Raw genomic sequence first — 22,798 nt, 5'->3', positions numbered from 1 at the left:
AGCTAGACGTCCACCAAGCGATCAGCAGATTTCAGCACAAAGATGTTATCGGAAGAGTGCATGATAGTAGGGCTGGGGAGAGCCAGTCCAGTTCTGGTATAAAGCCACGTGAGACCTGCGGAAGGCCATGACTGTGGACAAGGTAGTATCACTCCGCCAGCAAAGGTTGTGGACCAGATAGGAGGACACCATAAGCTAGGGAGACATCTGGTGCACACCACAAGCACATCTCAGCTTCCTGATGAGAGCAGCATACAACACCCTAACCTGTCCCCTGTACCCGACACCGTACCCCAGGGCTACTCAATTCGGTCCTACAAGGGCCGCAATCCAGCAGGTTTTCCATGTATCCCTGCACCAACACACCTGAGTCAAATTAGGTGGCTCTAACAGCAAATCAGGCTCTACACAATGACTCAGTAATTTGACTCAGGTGTGTTGGTGCAGGGATACATGGAAAACCTGCTGGATTGCGGCCCTCGTAGGACCGAATTGAGTAGCCCTGCCCTACCCCGTCTCCCAGCGGTTCAGAAGTTAGGATAAGCGCCCCCTGTGCAGCCAAGGCAACGCAGACTCACAGCACATCATGCCAGGGTGTGAAGTGGCACTGGCACAAGGCACAACCAGGTCCTGAGGACCAGAGCTGTTAGAGAGATGCAAAGTGAGAGCTAACAGCACTTCAGGTTCCCTTGGACTGGCCTTGTCATTCCTAAGGCCAGGAGAAAATGCCACTACCCAGCAGCTAGAAGACCGGCAGCCCTGCTTGCTGCTGGGAATCAATATAAAAATCCATGTAGACGCTGAAGCCTTTTAATCCCAGTCAACATCCAGACATGATGTTTCAGGACAGTCTCAGCTGTCAGATTATGATATTAGAATTATGTAAAATAAATGTATCAACAGATATGTCAGCATACAGGCCAGATACACACTACCGTTCCTGAGGAACTGCTGATTATATTTGAGATAGAGCTTGGAGGCACCGGAGATCGAGTAAAACTCTCCCTAAACATTTTACACACCCCAATACGGCCTCAACACTCCCCTACAAGTGGTGGGTGGATCAATCCAAATATTGATAAACGGTATCAATATCTATCTCTACTGGTGTGATAACATCAGTTAACATCAATACTTTATTATTAGGCTTCAAAACTGTCAGAATCTTCATGACTAAGGAGGATCAAGTGGTTTTTGGTGGATTTGGTCAGAGCTGTGACAAAGCTCCTACATGCCCAGAGTCAGCTTCTCTTGCAGAAATGATGCCAAAAATTCAGTTTTTATGGTATGACTGATAACTTTGTTGTTTATGAGTTAACACGGTCAGTAACTACAGCAGTGGCTACAGCCAGGCAGCACTAAAAGGGTGGGCAGAGCGAGCTTGACGACAGGTACGTTTATAACGACAATGTAAAATAAAGAATGACTCAGCATGTCTCCAGTTCCAGTTTAACTCTGTTTGCCATGTGTGATGATAGCGACCTGTGCTTTGCTGCGTCGCTCATGCTTTTAAATTACGTTGCATTTCTAAACTTGTGCAAACCTAGCTTAAGTTCCTGCCTGTCGGTTTATGTTAGCAAAAACATCGCTGTGGTTATCCCAGCCTAGCATAGCGTTAGCTAATAGCCTAAAAGCCAGTAAGTCACTGCAGAAATAAGCTACGTGTAGAAAATTAGTCCGGAACGAGGTTCATCCCTCCATCAGCTGCATGGAGGAGCGATGTGAAGCAGAAAGGAGGAAAGTTAAAATGATGAACATTACTCTCTGTCCTAGTTTTACTGGTCAGAAAATCCTAGAACAGGACTCAGGCTGTAGCAGCGGCTCGCTGTGGTGTTGTGGAGGAACATGAGTTTCAGACAATCTGGGACCATTATGTTTAAAATGCAGCTCTGTTAAAGACAACATGTTTAACATCTGAGAAAAGTGTCTCTGGTTTTTGGTTCATATGAGTTATGACTTCATGGCCAAGAAAACAATGGAGAAGAGAAAATGTGTATCATTATATTGCTTCCATATAGAATACACCTATGTTCTAAATCTAAAGATAAATTCATCAGTACAACTGGTGGCTGTATTAATGATCCACAGAAAGAAAAAATCACAATACAAATTTAAAATAAAATAATTAAAATAAGTTATTTAATTTACCCTCCAAAGACTGAGGATTTTTCAATAACTTGCTGTTGTAGTGAAACTGACATTAAATTTAATATACTTATAAAAGCATTTATGAATCCTGTGCATTCAGCTGCATGTGTGCATCTTCATTTGTGTCAGTGTGTGAATGTGTGCTTTCATATATGTGTGTGTGTGTGTGTGTGTGTGTGTGTGTGTGTTTGCCATCAGACCAGGAGCAGTGGAGTCGACATTTCCCATCGGGCTCAGTGGTAAATCTCCCTGACAACAGTGGAGCAGAGACATTAAACTTTAACAAGGGGATCATTAATACACGCACACATACACCACATGCACAGACGTACACCCCCCCACACACACACGACTGTGCACACACAGACAGACACACACACACATGCATACCCCCACACACACACGAACTGTGCACACATATGCACACACCACTTACACACACACACACACACACACACACAGATAGGAGAGGCTTATCATTGTGGTAATGTTGGTTTAGCTAAGTGGCACAAAAGACTATTAAACATGAAACAAACATTGATTCAGACTGAATGGAATAGCACACAACCCTGCAGATACAAAAACATGCAAATAACACCTCACATTCAATCTAACATGGGAGTAAGCTGAAGACGAGCCATGCATGTACGTGCACACAGAAAGATCCCAGCTGAGGTTTTAACCAGGAACCAACAGTGCTACTCACAACAGCACCACACGTAATAATACCGAAGGTTTTTACTAAAGTAAACCCTGGTGAGGTGTTGAGTAAAATGGATTTAACTTCATTAATCATTCTGGGACAGTCTTGTCAGCCTGTTGAAGTAGCATCCATGCATCATTTTAACATACAAATCATCTCAGGCTTTCCAATGGAAGACTGGAACCTCGTGTAAACCATTCATATCTACAGTAAAGGCTAGATGACTCACCAGTGCTGCTGGCCAGAGGAGTCAAATGTCTGCACTGGCGGCCATCTTGCACCAGTCAGCTCACAAACTCATAACATTGTTTTAATGGTACATGCACTTTATAAATAACCATAACTTGCTCAATTTTATAGCGATTTTAAAGGGTTTGGTTTGTTATAAATGCCAGAGATGTAGCTATGACAACACATAAGTAAGGGATAATGCCCAATGAGGTGCCCATTATCATAAATTAATGGACGATGCGGAGGCGCAAAGTCCAACCTCATCTGGCATTATCCCGCTTATACCATGGTCACTTACGAAAGAAATAAATATTAAATCAGTTTTTAATAATTAAATGTTGTTTTTTACCCATTAAACTCATAAGTTATTCACAAGAAGCAGCTGAGTGGGCTATTTCGTTGTGACACGTTGCCAAGGTAACCGGCTCTGACACAGAACCTGCCGCTCGTTCGGTCAGCTGTTGTATTAGATCTGATCAGTGGAAGGAGATGATTGCCTAATCTTACGTGACACAAAGTATAACTTCAGAGGGCGGGTGCAGCTCTTACAGCTGGTGTGTGTCCAAAGGATGATGCAACATTTTGTTTCAAACAGTCAAAGTCCACAGATCGTTTCCTACATCGTTTTTATTACAAGAAATATTATCCACCATTCACTCTAATCATTAAATGTGTATCAAGTAACTAAATCTATCCTAAATCGTTTTTATAATGTTATCCACCATTCACTCTGTATCAAGTATGTAAGTAAGGTAATCAAGACAGAAAGACAGACGACAACCTTTTTAAAATTAAATGTAACATTGCCGTTGATCGTGACATGTCAAAGATACTGGCATGTCCATAGTGGTGTTTGAAGGATGGAGATTTAACGTTTGTGGACTCTGACCTCTGCTGGTTTAACGTTTGTGGACTCTGACCGCTGCTGGTTTAACGTTTGTGGACCCTGACCGCTGCTGGTTTAACGTTTGTGGACCCTGACCGCTGCTGGTTTAACGTTTGTGGACCCTGACCGCTGCTGGTTTAAAGTCTGTGGACTCTGACCGCTGCTGGTTTAACGTTTGTGGACCCTGACCGCTGCAGGTTTAACGTTTGTGGACCCTGACCGCTGCTGGTTTAACGTTTGTGGACCCTGACTGCTGCTGGTTTAACATCTGTGGACTTTGACCGCTGCTGGTTTAACGTCTGTGGACTCTGACCGCTGCTGGTTTAACGTATGTGGACTCTGACAGCTGCTGGTTTAACGTTTGTGGACCCTGACTGCTGCTGGTTTAACGTCTGTGGACCCTGACCGCTGCTGGTTTAACGTTTGTAGACCCTGACCGCTGCTGGTTTAACGTTTGTGGACCCTGACCGCTGCTGGTTTAACGTTTGCGGACCCTGACCGCTGCTGGTTTAACGTTTGCGGACCCTGACCGCTGCTGGTTTAACGTTTGTGGACCCTGACCGCTGCTGGTTTAACGTTTGTGGACCCTGACCACTGCTGGTTTAACGTTTGTGGACTCTGACCTCTGCTGGTTTAACGTTTGTGGACTCTGACCAGTGCTGGTTGGGACGTTGCAGGACGACAAAATGTTGCTCCATTCTCGTCTCTCCTGGACTGACGGAGCCCAATAAGCCTGCAAGCTGCTTTCACAGTGATGCGCCGTCACAAACATGATCTGGCGTGTCTGCAGCCCAGCGTCTGAGTTTCTGTTGCCACGGTTACCAACTAGCGTTTAGCCAGCGCAATAATTTACAACAATCAGTATATTTGACCGGAACTTTTTATAGGTGTCCATTATCACTTTTTAATGGACACCTTCCAGCCAATCAGAATTTAGTATTCACTCAGACCATGGTATAAATATGAATAATTATAGTCAAAAATTCTAGAGCAGAGTAAACATGGACTTTCATATAAAATAATCGTAATTATTACATGTTTACTTTAAACTTGTAATAATTTAAAAAAAATATTATATTAGTATTATTTATATTATCATAACACATTCTAATACATTATTCTCATTCAATTCAATGTCTGTAACATCTTGGACAAAGCAAAAAGCAAAGAACAAAGTGACATTTATTTGCAATACAAAATAGGTAGAAAATTTACACATTTACATAAGGAATGCAGCTTGATGAAATCTCCAGTGGAATTGAATTTAACACTAAAAAGGCTCCGAGTTACACTGATATACAATTACACTACCCAACTTAAGATTTCACTAGACAGAAACACAGGGCATAGCAGAATGAGAGAGAAGTTCACACCAACACAAACTAAACCAGAGTAATCAAAGTACAAGCTCTTGTAAAACAAAATAAAAAAGAAAAGAAAAGCAACCCAAACAACATGCAAAAGGACTGTTGTTGAACTTCTGGCACATGTTTCTCTGTAAGCGAAGTATAGTCATAGTAGACTACATGTCGAAGTGGCCTGAGCAAGACACCTAACCTCCACTGCCAGTCGGGGAATGAGTGAATGGGTGAATGTGGCAGGTAGTGTAAAGCGCTTTGAACGGTCAAGCTGACTAGAAAAGCGCTATATAAGTACAAGTCCATTTACACCAGTGGTTTTGTATGTATTTGTTTAATACATCGTGTTTTTTTTCCAGAGTTTTCACAATTAAGGAAAAGAAACAAAATAAAAGAAAATAAATGGGGCTAAAAAGAAGGGTTTTATTTATTCTGCTAAATTAAATAGTGTTTGTCTGAGATTAAGAATAATAATAATAATTAAAAAGTGGAATTTTATTACAGCAGAATAAGTGCCTCAGATTAGTGAATCCAGTTTTCTCATGTCTCATTTTGACCACGAGGCACATCCGGTACATTTCAGACCGATCACACACTCACATGACACAAGTAAAGACGGTTAACAGGCTGAGCTTTGTTAGACTGAGGGCTCCAGCCCAAATGTTTCCTCTCATGTTTTATCAAACGAATGGAATGAGATATGTTGGTGGTGCAGCACTGGCCATTCAGTTTCACCAAGTTCTCCCATTTCTGGGTGCATCCTGAAGAGCAGTGAGTGCTTTAGGAGAATGGTGCACCCGGCACAGGGAGGAACTGCAGCCTAAGAAGAGACAGGCTTGCAGGAAAAGGTAGATTTACAGGTTGTAACCCAGAACATTCTTATTGAGAACCAGAAGTGCAAACCACTTCACCACTGTGGACCAGATGTCAGAAAATAAGTTAACCTTTGGAATAGCCAACATGAGATGATAAAATTTTAATGCCGTACTCCAGGACTTCATCAGTGATGCAGTTGGCTTCATGCACCATTCCAAGGAAAAACACAAATGTATTTTTAAATGGGTATCATGTGGGCTTTACATGATGTTTTTGGACAGTGTAAAGTTGTTGAGAACTCACACTTAAGTTTGCCAGCCTGTCAAAACAAGTTGTAAATCCCAACAAGGGCATAGCATTGATTCCACAAAGCAACCTCATCAGTCCTGCGGTGGCCCATCCTGGGTGTTTGTGCGTGATGACACTGGATCAGCTAACCCACCCATTTCAAATTCAAATTCTCTCTCACAGTGTCTGAGTGTTTTTTCTTTTTCAAATAAAGTGTACAGGTGTGACCACTGACCAGAACAGAAGGTGTGTTCTCAGCAAATACAAAACCTCTAGTCAAGTCCAGCTGCTGGGACTAAACAGCTGTGTGACCTTAAGAAAACAACTTATTTATCAAAAAGGAAAAGGTTCTAGTGTGCAAGGGTTGCTAACCCCAACCCTGTGTAAGAAGCCAGATGATGTATCCTAATCCAGGGTGATGGGGGGCATTGGGGTAAAGAAGAGGCACTGTGCTCATCATGCATACTGTACAACTTGATGGGGGCAGCATTATGATCGGGGGATTGGTTTAGTCAGTCATGTCAAGGTTCAGAAATTTTATATGTCTGAAAAGATTATCTGCTGCATTCCTCAATCCACTGAATGATCAGATTTGTCCATCAAAAGATGTTTTCTCACTGAGAGCTCAAGATAGCCACATCAGCCTTTACTGAGCTAAAAATGATAAAAGTTGCTCAAAGAACATAACATCGTCATCATCATTCAGTCCACAACCTAACCTCATTTATACACTAAACACCATATGTACCAATGTCCACACCTACATGTCCAAACTCAGGTACAGAGCATTAACGAGCTAAGATGTTAAACATGTAATAGTTTGATTCTCTGTTAAGGTGAAGTTGCAGGACATGCAAATAAACCCTCATCGTCCACTTCATCAGCTCCAACTTCCTGTTAACACTAATATTTAACCAGCCAATCACACGGCAGCACGTAGCCATGGAGACGTGGTGAAGACGACTTGCTGAAGTTCAAACTGAGCATCAGAATGAGGAAGAAAGAGGATTTAAGAGACTTTGAACATGGCATGGTTGTTGGTCTGAGTATTTACTGGGATTTTCCCCCACAACCATCTCCAGGGTTTCCAGAGATGGTTTGAAGAAGAGAAAATATCCAGAGCAGCAGTTGTCTGGACCAGGATGCAGCAGAAGACACACCGGGTGCCTCCTGCCAGCTAAGAACAGGAAACTGAGGCTACAATTCACACACACTCACCAACACTGGACAATAGAAGATGGAGAAACGTTGCTGGTCTGATGAGTCTCCATTTCAGCTCCACATTCAGATGCTCGGCTCAGAATCTGCTGGAAACATCATGAAAACATGGATCCATCCTGCCTTGGATCAACGCTTCAGGCTGCTGCTGGTGTGATGGTGGGGGGAGATTTTCTTGGTCCACTTTGGGCCCCTTAGTACCAACGTGGCCTGGTTTAACCAGCACAGCCTACCTGAGTATTGTTGCTGACCATGTCCATCCCTTTATGACCACAGTGGAGCATCTTCTGATGCTACTTCCAGCAGGATATTGCACCATGTCACAAAGCTCAGATCATCTCCACCTGCTTTCTAGAACATGACGATGAGTTCACTGGACTCCAACGGCCTCCACAGCCACCAGATCTCAGTCCAGTAGAGCAGCTTTGGGATGTGGTGGAACGGGAGATTCTCATCATGGATGCAGCCGACAAACCTGCAGCAACTGTGTGATGCTGTCATGTCAATATGGAGAAAACCTCTGAGGAAGGTTTCCACCACCTGCTTCATCTATCACACCAGGATTAAAAAGGTCCGACCCAGTTCTAGAAGGTGGACCCGATGAAGAGGACGACCCGGTACTAGAAGGTGGACCCGATGAAGAGGACGACCCGGTACTAGAAGGCGGTCCTGATGAAGAGGACGACCCGGTACTAGAAGGTGGACCTGATGAAGAGGATGATGAGTGTATGTATTCAGCTTGTTTTCTGTCCTATTCCAACCCCCAAACACACACACACACACACAACCCAGTGATCTGTGGAGACACACTAACACAGCCACCTGCCTCTTCAGCCACTCGCCTGCAGAGAAATGACTCATGAAATCTGTCACAGTCATTCTCTTTTTCTCCATCCTCTTCTCCTTGCTTGGTCATCTTGTTTGCCAGTGTAAGGGTGTGTCTAGACCAGCTGGTAAATCAAAATTTGCATACCACAAAGCAGGATAAATTTCTTTACATAATAAAAACCCCTTTCTTAAATAAAAACATCACACCTTCACATGCCAAAGTATAGGACCAACCAAATTAAAAACACACCTAATCATTAATAATCTTTCACACTGATACACACACAACCCCCCCCCCCCCACACACACACACACACAAACGTAAACTGCCTACCTGGATTGAGGCTGCTGTCAGATTGTCAGATCCCTCATAAAGAGCGCAAAATGGCATGCGCATGCAAATAGTTTGCACATGTTGTTTATGATTCGCGGGTGATCAACTAAGAATGTTGCCGCAATCGATAACAGGTGCAAACTAGAATATTAAAATGAGGCTTTAGCATGCATTATGGTTTCAACATGGTGAGTTTAGAAGCAAAGCACGAAGATCGATTGTATTTGGCAAAACTACAAGAACACCAGGTGATGTTAAGAGGAGGTGACAGGATATAAGACCAAGTTCCAAAACAAACTGCTTACAATAAAACCTCAGCAAATAGGTGAGGGCCAGAAGAGATGCCTCTGACCAGTATTTGAGACTGGTGCAGCTTATTTACTGTGAGGAGCAGATGACTACTGTAGAATACCGGGTATGACGCACTAGAGCTGACTGCAGAGCAAGGTATGTGACAAAACAATAGTTCTTATTGATGAATTAAAATTTCAGACCCAGACATTTTGATCAAATAAATGTGCCTCCTTTGGCACCTTTCATTACGCACAAGGTGTGCGCTGTGTGTGCTAATGGGGGCGCATTGCAGTGCTCACTCTGCCGCCGGTCAGTGCTGCATCTGGACTGACGATGGTCATTAAAGCCCTCAAGAGAGGGATGAAAGATGGGGTACAGGCGGTGGTGAGGGCTCTGAATGCCAGCAACAGTCCATCCTGCGTAACAGCATTTTTGCATAAAGTTGTGCCAGTTTGCACCTGCTTTTCAAACGTCCTAAATATATATGAAATACATCCACTGCAATCAGTATCCTGTTTGCTAAATCACATTGTGTGTGCTACATTGATCTATTTGTATATACTCCTCCCAATATTTTGCGCTTTCTGGTAGAGACGCCTAAATTCAAGAAGTCCAAACGCGCTAAATGATTTGCAAATTATTTTGTTTATTTAATAGAAGCAATCATCGGTGCGCCTGAATAGTAAATCAACTGCAGCATGTTATTGCGTGTGCTATCAAGTTTGCACATGTTTTTACACATGCAAACTTTTTGCAAATCAGGCCCCATATCTTGGGACCAACTCACACAGAGAGCCATCCCATCCATGAGCACAGAGGTCGCCACCACAGGAACTGCCCAGGTCTCGGCTGGCCGGGGCCATACTGCGACCATAACGAGTTTTGAAAACCAATAAAAGAACCTTAAAATCAACAATGAAGGAGTTGCTCCCAGTGAGAGGCGCTGAGCAGGTATGGGCATACTCCTTACCCCTGACTTGGTGCCTGTACATTGGAGTTTACCCAGGTTTGAATCTGGGTGGTGTTTTGTTGTTGGACTTCTGTGCTCATCATGAATTGTCCAAAATGAACACCATGTTCAGGCATAAGAGTGTCCACATGTGCACTTGGCACCAGGACACTCTAAGATGCAATTTGATGATCGACATTGTAGTCAAATCATCTGACTTGCGGTTGCATGTCTTGGACACTCGGGTAACGAGAGGAGCAGAGCTGTCAACTGATCACCACCTGGTGGTGAGTTGGCTTAGATGGTGGGGGAGGATGCCGGTCAGGCCTGGCAGACCCAAGCATGTTGTGAGGGTCTGCTGGAAACATCTGGCGGAGTCCCTAAACTCATTGGTGGACACCAGCGGTGAGGGATGCTGTCAAGCTGAAGAAAGAGTCCTATCGGGCCTTTTTGGCCTGTGGAACTGCAGAGGCAGCTTCGAAGACCTCCTCAATATTCCGACGAGAAAACAGAATCCGGAGATCCTATCGTGGGCTTTCAAAATTCTGGGGCTGCTAATGTGGTTAAAATTCTCCTCGTGGCAGGTCCCCATGGGTCAATAAAGTCCACCCGGAGTTCCTTAAGGCTCTAGATGCTGTAGGGCTGTCTTGGTTGAGACGCTTCTGCAGCATCAAGGGAACATCTGGGACAGTTCCACTGGACTGGCAGACGTGGTCCCCCTCTTCAAAAACGTGGACCAGAGGGTGTGCTCCAACTACAGGGGGATCACACTCCTCAGCCTCCCTGGTAAGGGCTATTCAGGGGTTCTGGAGAGGAGGCTCAATCGGATAGTCGAAACTCAGATTGAGGAGGAGCAGTTTTTGTCCCGCCGTGGAACGGTGGACTAGCTCAACACCCTCTTCAGGTTCTTGGAGGGGGCATGGGAGTTTGCTCAACCAGTCTACATTTGCTTTGTTGCCTTGGAGAAGGCGTTCGACCGTATAACCCAGAGACTCCTCTGGAGGGTGCTCCAGGAGTATAGAGTGCCTGACCCCTTTGTACGAGCTTTCCTTTCCCTGTACATCCGGGGCCAGAGCTTGGTCCACAAGGACTGGGTCTCTACTCTTTGCAAATGATGTGGTGCTGTTGGCTTTATCATGCCGTAATCTTCAGCTCTCACTGGAGCAATTTAAAGCCGAGTGTGAAGCGGCTGGAATGAGAATGAGGACATCCAAATCCGAGACCATGGTTCTCATCTGGAAAAAGGTGCAGTGTTTTCTTCAGGTCAGGAATGAGGTCCTGCCCCAAGTGGAGGAGTTCAAGAATCTCAGAGTTTTGTTCACAAGTGAGGGAAGGACGGAGCGGGAGATCGGCAGGCAGATCGATTTGGCATCTGCAGTGATGCAGACTCTGCATCGGTCCGTTGTGGTGAAGAAGGAGCTGAACCAAAAGGCAAAGCTCTCAAGCTACCAGTTGATCCATGTTCCGACCCTCACCTATGGTCAGAGCTGTGGGTAGTGACTGAAAGAACGAGATCATGAATACAAGTGGCAGAAATTAGTTTTCTCTGCAGGGTGGCCGGCTCTTCCTTAGAGATTAGGTGAGAAGCTCATGATCCGGGAGGGGCTCAGAGTAGTGGCGTTGTTCCTCCACACCCAGAGGAGCCATATGAGGTGGCTCCCCCTGATTAACCAGGCTTTCCATCCATGTAGAATACAACACCAGCTGGGATTGTTAAAGAGGAGAAATAATCCACCAAACACTAGTTTCCTTAGTTTTTGTGCCAAGTTTCATAATATGGTTTAGTCAAAATTTGGCCATGTGTTGCAGTAAATCCCAAGGTCAACAGTCATGACAACCTGACCATGACCCCACAAACCAGGTAACACTGCTGTAAACAGAGGGTTGTGGGAAATACTGTATGCATTACAGGGAAGAATTTGATGCATTGAGTATTCATGTCTCCAAATGTAAGTATGATTCCATTCAAATTATTTAAAACTGAATGTTTACCTCAATGGCTATGACAGCCACACAAAAGGACAATGAGAGAACAAGAGGAAAAAGGAGGGTGAACATTTAAAATTCTCATCTAGTCCTTTCTCTTCCTCTCTGTATTTCTAACAAACACGCCCTCATACCTCTCTGCAATTCGCCCCAAGGCGAACACTTGGGAAAGCGTCAGTCTGTCTACTCATAACTATCTGTCACAGATAACAACAGGGATAAACCCACATTCATACTTTCTCTCCCACGTCCACACACCAACACTCCCCTACACAGCTGAGACACTGCATCTTCAGTCACATACCAGATAAGTGTATGCATCCACTCCAAACACACTTCTGATTATCTCACAGGAGGCATTTCAGACATCACATTGGCTCTGAGAAAGCCTCACCAAACAGCCCCCTCAGTTTTCTCCATGCTGCTTTTCTATAAAAACTCTTTTTCCCCAAGTTGAAACACAGAAAATTTAAGTGCTTCTCAAACACATGTGTCTGCTCTGGATGCCTGAGATAAAAAACAACCATGTCAACACTTTAGGGACTGTTAGGAGGTGCAGTACTATTTTCCAACATATCATAAAGGCCTGTTTTCATCCAGTGTGGAGTAAGGACTAGGACAGCAACATGCTAATTACCTTCACTTTCTACCTTTAGCATCATTATGCTGAATCTGCAAAAACTGTCTAACCAAGTTCTACAATGTTATATTCAGCCAATAACTTTATGATTTTGTTTTAAGAGTATGTGGTTTTTATTGTTTCCTCAGTAACTGAATCTTAAAGTTGGTTATTTTACATGCATATCAAGTTAAATCATCTCACTGAGATGGGTTGGGTCCTATTCACAGCAGCTATAATTTGTGTTAAGTTCAAATGCAGTTAGGTTTCTTTTCAGTCTATAGGTGGGTATCCTATAAAGGTCTGGTGGAGTTCAACTCTTCATACCTGAGACTGTTTCAGGTCTTTGTCAGTTTCCAGCCTCTTGCATGAACAGTTTATATCTCTTAACTGATTTTCATTGTATTTTTCTGTACTCTCTCCATCTTGCCTTGATGTTGGCCTTCAGTCTTCTTCCCCATGCCTCCTTCCTGCTCCCTATGTTAATAATCTTGTAGTCAACCATCTCTAGGATCGATTTTGCTGCGATGTACATCAGCTTATTGGTCTCTGGGATGGTTCCAGTATCTACTGTATACAGCAAAGTACATAATCTCTTAGCCTTGGCAAAAAGCCATACAGGCTTCTGTGTCCAATTATTCATGAGGCTTTTTCCATCTCAGGTCAGCAGCCTCTGTGTTATCAGGCCCTTCTAATGGGGCCTCTATTCTCGGATGGTGGGGATGACATTATCCCCCATCCAACCTGGATCCCCCTCACCATAGCAACTCTTATGTACATTGCTGATCTTCATTGTAGTACACAATAGCTTTAACTGACAGTTGCTTCCATGATATTCACATTTCATATTTGGTCTGTTATACAGAGAAAAAGAGGAGGACAAGAATTGGACACCAGCTGAAGGTGAAGCACTAGTGTTTCCTCAGTTTCCACGGACTTTCACTCTGTTAGAAACAAAAAAGAATCTTAATTTGTGCTCACCCCACAGAAAACGTTTCTTTATTTACAGGACAAGGCACCGGGCTGAACGAGCAGGTATTGGCTGTTAACCACCAGAACTGGGTCTGGTGAGTGGGAAGGGTCGAGCATCCACCTGGACATGTCCGACAACAGCTGGAAACCAGCCTGAACTCTGCCTGCCAACCAGCCATCCCACAGCAGGAGAAGTTTGTGTTGAGCAGTGAATTGGGCAGTGTGGGGAAGATAAGGAAGCTAACACTACTTTGTTAATTCATTTGCTCACTGAGCTACTGAAGGTTTACAGCTGCTCAGAAACAGAGTTCTTCACATAAGCAACCATGGTTTGCCTCTACCAACCCCACTCACGTCATACATTGTGTACAAACCATCATCTCTTGCTAGCTTACTGAGCACACCTCTGGGAATTCAACCAATAAGAAGACACAAGTCATGGCCACATGAAAACAGACAAATCCTTCACATCTTCCATAAAGATATGGGATTTTTTTTTTTTTATCTACAGCTGAAGTCAAGAGGTGTTTATTGTTTTCATAAGTATATGTGTGCTATATGATATTCTTAAGGATGAAAGGAAAGGATTAAAGGATGGAAAATTATAATATTAAACTTACAGGCAACACTTCAGAAATCTCTGCCTTTAAAAGTAAGGCCAACTTCTGAAACTGCATTTTGATTAGAAAAAAAAGATATAAAATCGACCCTGAGCCAAGAAATATACTAGTGAACCTAAAAGTTAGAACAAAGGAGAACAAAAGACACCAAGAAGGAGTAACATCATAAAGTTCAAACCAGAAGAAACTACGTTTTTGTTATGTCCGTCGGCACCTTGTCTTCGTTTATTTGTTTTTCGTCCCTGAGTTTTTATTTTTGATGATTTCCTAAACAGGAAGTCCCGCTGCCAAGCATCTAATGTAAATAATTTTTTTGTCAGTGTGAGATATTCTTCTTGACTTTTCATTCCTTTTCCCATTTTGGGCAAATTTTGGGAAGCCAGCCCAAAGTCTGCAAACCAGAACCAGTGAAGTAAGAAACGTTTGACCACAAGCGCCAACCCTTTAGGGGCCAAGTGGCAACCTCCAGAGGTAAAATGTGAAGCCTATGCAAAGTGCAAAAAACTGCAGTTCCAAAACAGAGCAAATCCCCATAGACTCGCATGTTAAAAAGACCAACTTCACAGCAGAAATAAAGATGTTTAAAGCCTGGTACAAAAATCCATTTTAGAATTAGTAGATCAAGTTTACCTTCATGACAACTGTGAGGGGGGTGAATTTTTTTCTAACTCATCCGTTTGGATTTTATTTAATCTTGAAATTCGGCATAATCAGGGGTGTGTCCTTTTGATTGACAGATATCCAATAAGAAGGGAGAGTGCAGCACAACCGCTGTTTTTAGCCGGCTAACAGCACGTCTTAGCTTTAGCCCGCCTACCTCCATTAACTGGTTAGCTCACATTAGCTCTGAGTTAGCTCGGTTAGCTCTTAGCAACAGGCAGCTCGGAGTTTAATGGGTGTCAACCATCCACCTCTACGCTCTCAATCCCCCTCTCAGCTCCACCTCTCTGCCCATTTTTGGATATTCTGGGAATGACGACACATGTAACACTGCCAAGATGGCGGCGGTGGGAACGTCCAATGAGCTTCAATTCAGCTCTTCAGAAACCTACGGGTGACGTCACGGAGGCTCCGCCCATCTTCTTATATACAGTCTATGACAGTGACAGACTCAAACCGCTCTGGTGAAAATTACCACCTGGAGTTATTGTTTTACTGACAAACAGCTCAGAAGCCCATCTTTGCCAGGAAGACAGCGAGAGAGAACCAGATCTACTATGTGGACGTTCAACTGAGACCTGGTTCCGCAGCGGGCCACCCTGCCTCAGTAGGAGATCAAGGAAAGGAATTCGGGAGATCCACCCTTATTCCTGGTCCACCTTCATCCAACAGAAGATTGCTGGCTGTCATTTGGGAAATTCCCCTGTTAAACGTAGGATCCATATTCCTCTCACAGCAGGTGTCTTTGCAGTAATCCATTAAGCCTTCTTTTTTTATTTAGATTCCCATCAGATACATCTGGAGTAATTTAAGAATCATGTTCTGATGTTTGCCAGCAAGCGTCAGACATTTTGCTCCCAGAGTGTACGAGTCCAGAATTCTGCTTACAGTACTGGTCGTGACCGGAGGGCCCTGCAGAGGGTGCTGAGGTCAGCAGAGCGTACCATGGGTACAACCCTCCCCACCCTCAACATCCAGAGCGAACAGGATCATGAGACCCTCATCATCCTAACAACAATCTGTTGGACTGGCTGTGCTCTGGCCGGCATCTCATGTTCATTAAGGTGAACACAGAGAAACTCAGGAGGAGCTTCTTCCCTCAGGCTGGCAGAGCTGGGAACTCTAACCTGTAATGACCCTGCCCCGCGTCCTACCTTCTGCTGGAAAACACTCTCATGAACTCATGTCACATGTCATGTCACAAGGTTCATATTCTGCACCATAAATATATACACTCACACACACACACACACATACACTGTCAGTCTGTATAGCAGCACATCACTGCACAGTCACGGCACTGTGGCTTATATTTATATCTACTGTACTTTTAGTTAAATACCTTGTTGTTTTTTTACTAGTGGTAAATGGGTGTGCACAGCCTCGCATGCATGTACAACTGCATTTCACTGCCTTCTGGCATGTGAAAGTGTTAGGATTCCTATGCTTACATTCAGGAGTTGCAATCATGGATTGTGAGGGGCAGAATCGCAAGAGGAGCCGGGATGCCACGGAAGAGGGCTTTTCGTCCAAGAACACTCGGTGTTGTGCTCCTGATACTTCTTCCATCAACATCAGAGTTGATACAGAAGCAGGTCAGGGTAAGTGACCAACATCTACATGCCACTACTTTATTTCATTACCTTTGCCTCTCTCACTGATAGTGTGCACATACCTGTTCATGAAAAACTATTGTGCATGTCGTGACTAATAGTACTCCATGTCTTTCACAGGATCGGCTTTACATTCTGATACCAGCTTGGAGGCAGATTAATCTCTTTTGTTCAGTTTGCAATCTGCAAAAAATGTGTAAATATGAATACATCTAGTTTCACAATGCTTGAGTGTCAGATTGCTATTGCAGCTCAATGATTAGACTCAGACAATTTTGTTAGTCCCATCAGGGGGCAATTAATTTGAGTAGCACAACATACAACCATACAGTATAGTATGAAGGACACAAAAAGAAGAGCTTGGTGATCAACAAATATATATATATATATATATATATAAGATATTAAAAAATAAAATAAAAAACCTTTACAAATTACAGAGAATTTAAAAGACGAATAGCAGTTGGGATAAAGGATTTAGCTTAATATGGTAAAACAGCAACGTCCTGAAGGCAGCAAGGAAAACTCATTTTAAAGCATGACAAGATGATCACATCAACTTTCTGGACAATCTGACTATTACAGAACGAAGCCAGGTCCCTCTGCTGCACTCCTATGATTTTAGAACAAATGATCATGATGATCACATCATCTGTATCATTATTGTAGAATAAATACAGCACTGACATCAAGTTACATCTTTTATTCCTTCTAACAATGACAGATGTCAACATAACCAAATAGTATTAATTACAAATCTTTATGACTTTTTATATGACTTATTTTTTTATGACAACCATCTTTATTCCTGGAATGTAAACTGTATATTGTCTCTGAGGGTCGGGGAATTTTTCCCTACTTACCTACTTACACAGCTGCTGGAGACCACTCACCTGTTCATTCAGAAGAGAAAGGAAACAAAAAACCTCAAATAATACTTCAGTTCAGTTTTGGTCAGGCCTTCAGAAAAAAGAAAATCCGCTTCACCTTTTAGTAAGGGCTAGTTCGTTCTGGGTTTATTTTATCCAAAGTAAAACTACCAAAAACTTTGGGTTTTCTGAACACCAAAACCAGGAAATGGACAAGTGATCCAAAGTTAATCTTTCCTCGTCAACGCAAAAGTAGAAAACAATAAACCAAGCTGGGGACACACAACACCTGTCTTCCAGTCCAGTGTCCAGGAGGAATAAGTCTTAGGTCTATCTACAGAGTCGGTTGGCGGTGGCGCTGCAAAGCAAACCTGCTACGGCTTCCTGGTGGCATCTCTGCTTCCCTCGACATCACCTGCTTCTGCTCTGTCTTACTCTCTGTGAGACTCCCAGCCTCTGGAGGCCCAAAGAAAATCCTACTGGCTGATTAAGGCAGGTGGAGAAGTGAAGCAGGTGAGTTCAATTAAAGAGAAAAACACAAACAATATATGGAAGATAATCAAGTTCATAAATGCTTTACATTAACAAAGCACAAAAAACAATGTTTGCAAATAAAATATAAAACTGCAATTAAAAATTCACACAAAGTTCTGAGAATCATAGTTGTTATAGAGCAATATCAGCACTTTGGTAACACTTGGTAACAACTGTAGCTACATGCTAGCTGCTACATGGTAACATGTTTTTTCTTTTAGCCTATACACACTCACACTAATGATGCAAAATGATGCAGTTTGCAATGTTTATGAAATCACAAACCTCTTCACCTCTTCACACACTTGGTGTTGTGGAGGCTTTTTGACACACGGCAGCTACCGTTGTTGCAACACGTGTTTGAGAAAGTGAGATGTTAGACTGCACTATACGTTAGAATGTGATACACAATTCCAATGTAACTGCTGCACATTCTTACGTCCCTTTAATGAGAAACTTCGTCGGTGAAAGGGCGGGGTTGTGCATGTGGCGGTGTCCATGTCTTTAAATCCCGCGGGTTGTATACATTTGCGTACTTTCTTATTACCTCGATCAGCCGTGCATTAAAACTATCCGTTCAGCCTTACAGAAGGGGAAATGCAGAAGCCGCAACTTTCCGCTTCATTCATTTTTGCGTTTACCGCAGCCACCTCAAATTTCACTTTCACTTCCTGGAGCCCCACGAGAAGAAAGTTCTGCTCAGTTGATGGTTCGAGAACCAGCTGTGCCCATTCACGTCCACGAGAGCAAAATGACGTCATTTTGTTCTCTTGAACTCGAGAACAAGAAAAAAGTTCTGGCTTCTCACGGGGTATAAAACAGCTTTTAGTTCAACAGGTGACAGCTGTAACAGTGTCTCTGATGTTTTCAGATGTTGCCGGTGGTTTTCTGTTTCCTTACAGGTGTAGCAGCTGGTTTTCCCTGTTTGGACAGAAAGCAACAGCACCAGCTCTTCCATCTGGTGTATCCTTGTCTCCTTCTTCTTATCTCTTTTTCTCTTCTCTTTACTCTGTCCTTCCTTTGGCCCCCATCCCCCCTTGTAAGGTCCAGCATTAATATGTAAATTCATATGACTAAGTTGAAAATGATGGGTGTGTTTTTTGCACACACACTCGTGTTACTTTCATAACAATATGAATGCCTAATGAACGGAGTGCTCATTAAGCATTCATATTGTATTAAGACTCATATACATGCAGGGGGAAACTGAGCTGGTTTATGTGCAGAGGCTGAGCATAAACCCATATAAACTGGTGCTGCAGCAATAATACACAGACCCTCGTGATTTTTGGTTATGAATAATTAAAATAATATCATTAGCAATCAAGACAATAAAACCTTTCTGTGTCTTTTTCTGCTGTGAAATACTGAAGATCAAGAACTAAGAAGCGGAGTGAGGGGTGAGCAGCTGAGCGTGCTTGAGAGCCCAGCAGACGTGTTGATCATTGGGCCACATTTGTGCATACATGGATGATGGTTTCACACGTGGATGCTTCTCTGTTGCTCCCTCACATTGCAGAAATGCTTCAGCGGGTCTAGAAATGTTTTCAAGGGGGACCATGCAGGGGCACAGACTGGAAAAAACGGTGGCTCATAAACAATTGTTTACTTAGACTAACCCAGCATCGTATAGCTTTAATCACTGCTGATTTCATTGCTAACCAGAAAAACTCTGAACCACCTGCAGGTTTTATTAGTATTATTCATCATTATTGGCTGTTTAACTTCAGCCATCATATCTGGTGGCTTTATGACTTTTACATCCTCTTAATAAAATATATGGTAAACAGTTTGGAAAGACAGATATTATCCCCCAGGTGGGCATCACAGAGTACACTTTAAAAATCTGGCTTTAACTTATGGAGCCCTTCATGAACAAGCACTTGAATGTATCAGAGACCTTCTACAGCCCTAGGTGCCTAGCAGGTCCCTGAGATCAAGTGATGAAGGTCTGCGGGTTGTTAAACCAACATGGCTGAAAACTAAAGGTGACAGAGCCTTCGCAGCAGAGGCTCCTTCCCTCTGGAAGTCCTTCCTCTCAGCCTAAGATCTGCCAACTCAGTGATCTCTTTTAAAAAGCAGCTAAAAACATCTCTTTAAACTTGCTTTTACTTAATTTTATTTGTTTTTATGTTCTCTGTGTTATTGTGTTATTTTGTGTTCTGTTTCATTGTTAAGGACTTTGTGATTTTTATTTTGAAAGGTGCTACATAAATAAACATTTACTTACATTTGGTGAAATGATGCTGTATGAATGCTGCATTATGATCTAGTAGCACGGAGCAACTTGCTGGGATCTTCACAGACATTTTCAACCTGTCCCTTGCCCAAGCTCTTGTGCCAACATGCTTCAAAGTTACATCCATCATGCCAGTGCCGAACCCAACGTACCTCAACAACTACCACCGTAGCACTCACAGCCATCATTAGGAAGTGCTTTGAGTGGCTGGTCCTGACACACCTGGAAAACTCCCTCCGATCCACATAGGATCCACACCAGTTTGCCTAACACAGCAACAGGAGTGTAGATGATGCTTCCATAGCGCTGCACTCTGGGCTCACACACCTGGTCAACTACAACACATACATACGATTGCTATTTGCTGACGTCAGCTCAGCATTCAGTACTGTCATCCACTCCAACTCAATCACTAAACTTGATGATCTGTGCACTAACACGTCCCTCTGCAACTGGATAATGGACTTTCTAACAGACCACAGTATGTTAGGTCAGACCTCCTCCATCACCATCACACTCAACACTGGTGTACCACAAGGTTGTGTGCTGAGCCCATTCCTCTACTCCCTCTTCACCCCCGACTGCAGACCTGTGCCTAGATCTATCTCCATCATCAAGTTTGCTGACGACACCCTGGTGATCATCTTGGCGACGCTTATGAGACAGCCTACAGAGAAGACGTACAGCACTTGTAGTGCACTGAAAATAACCTGCTCCTCAACACCAGGAAGACCAAGGAGCTCATTGTGGAACTCGGGAAAGAGAGAGGAGACACACATTAACCCGTCCAAATCAATAGGTTTGAAGTTGAGCTTTAAGTTCCTGGGGACCCACATATTGGCAGACCTGTACTGGACCACTAACACCTCCAGCCTGGTCAAGAAAGCTCAGCAGCGCCATTTTTTCCTGGGGACACTGAAGAAGAACCCCATCTTCAGCTATCCTGGTGAACTTTTACCGCGGTGTGATCGAAAGCATCCTACCAAACTGTGTCATAGTCTAGTATGGCAGGGCTCCAAAATGCGACCAAATGGTTGCATTTTGTGACTAAAATGTGAGGCAGTACGAGTGAATTTTTCATCTACTCTATAAAGGCGACCGATACATTTGCTGGCATTTTTCTTGTAGTAGTTATAACTGAATTTATTTAGTCGCTAACAAACTTCTGCTCCCCTCTTCAGCCCAGTACTTCACAGTGATGCACAAATTATCTGCTGGTTTGTCGACCCAACTAACTTCAATACGAGAAAAGGAGATGAACACCAACGAAGACGACGACAGCCAATGTGCGTGTGAGCGGAAACAAACGACAACTGTGATTGGCTGGGAATTTATTATTCCTCAGTGTTGCCAACTTAGCAACATATATTTAGCGAGTTTTCAGACCCCTCTAACAACTTCTTCTTTTTTTAAAGTGACTAGCACAAATTTAGGGACTTTTTCTGGTATTCAGAGCAGACGTTCACCTCTGTTTTATGACCAGGCTGGAAATGAAACGTACGAAGCTGCTGCTGGAGGATCCTGCACTGGCTTACCGTCAGTTTCTTAATGAAGAGTGTGGACAAAAATATTTAAAAAGTTAAAGTGTTGACATGTTCCAGACTAATAAAATTATCATTAAAATATCATTTTAAATTAAAATATAATTAAAAAACAAATTACCCTTAATAAAATTTAAAAAAAATTAATATTGAGAACAATAAAAGTTTTATTGGACTTTTGATAGTGATTTCAAATGTCTTTGTTTGAAGGCTAATTTAGCCTCGCTAAACACAAATAAAAGGTGAACATTAATTTAGTGTACAGTTTTTATTTCTAAAATGTTATACTGGAGGAGATTCATAGACTTTACAGCATCTGTTGTGGCATTTTTGGCAGTTTTTCTGAGGCTTTTATATTATTTATATTGATATCGGCATTATATTGTATTGACCGAAATTAAGAAAGATATTGTGATAAAAGTTTTGGCCATTTCATCCAGCCCTATATATATATTTAATTTTCTACACTGCTTAGTCCAATTCAGGTCGCAGGGAAGCTGGAGCCTTTCCCAGCAATTACCAGGCAAGAGGCAGGGTACACCCTGGACAGATCGCCAGTCCATCGCAGATATGTTGTTTCATCAATGTTCTTTTTATTCTAAAATCCATCCATCCAGTCAGCAGGCTCATCTTTTCCATCTTGCCTCTAGAAGCCTCCATTTCTGGAGGCCGTGGCTTCTAATCATGGATATAAATAAAGCCGCTCTCTCCTGATTACATCCGACGCACCGCTGCAGCAGGACCAGACATGGCAGCAGAGACGTGGGCTGCAGTCTCTGCATGTATATATTTATTAAGGCTGCAATGATTAGTCGATGTTGTCAACAATAGTCAACAATAAAAATAGTTGAATTTAGCTGTTGACTATTATCAGGAACAAAACGATGGCAGAGGACGTTAAGTCTGGGATAACTTCACGTTAAACTTACAAAATAATAAAGGTTGTTAAGTAAGTCCGACGTGCCTCCTCTTTAAATGTTCGAGCGTTGCAGACGTACTTCCGTGGTACACAAGGTCCGCTTTACAAATATCACATGTATTTAATTTATTTTGTAAGTTTAACGTGAAGTTATCCCAGACTTTTAACGTCCT

General features: G+C 43.0%; 1 protein-coding gene across 2 annotated transcripts in view; it reads right to left on the bottom strand.

Annotated features, from left to right (window-relative positions):
- Window positions 1-22,798, bottom strand: part of dok4 (docking protein 4) — an 85,874-nt gene that overhangs the window by 58,654 nt on the left and 4,422 nt on the right. Inside the window, exon 1 of one of the 2 annotated variants that reach the window (XM_041989531.1) lies at window positions 7,649-7,684. The exons of the other annotated variant lie outside the window; for it this stretch is intronic. The gene's annotated coding sequence lies outside the window, so the exon portion shown is untranslated. Of the gene's footprint in view, window positions 1-7,648; window positions 7,685-22,798 lie in introns of those variants that run through there. 2 annotated transcript variants of the gene reach the window in all.

Source organism: Melanotaenia boesemani, chromosome 1 (genome assembly GCF_017639745.1).
Source record: "Melanotaenia boesemani isolate fMelBoe1 chromosome 1, fMelBoe1.pri, whole genome shotgun sequence".
NCBI classification, from domain to species: Eukaryota; Metazoa; Chordata; class Actinopteri; order Atheriniformes; family Melanotaeniidae; genus Melanotaenia; species Melanotaenia boesemani.
Note: the sequence above shows the minus strand (reverse complement) of the source record. Positions and strands in the feature narration are given on the sequence as shown.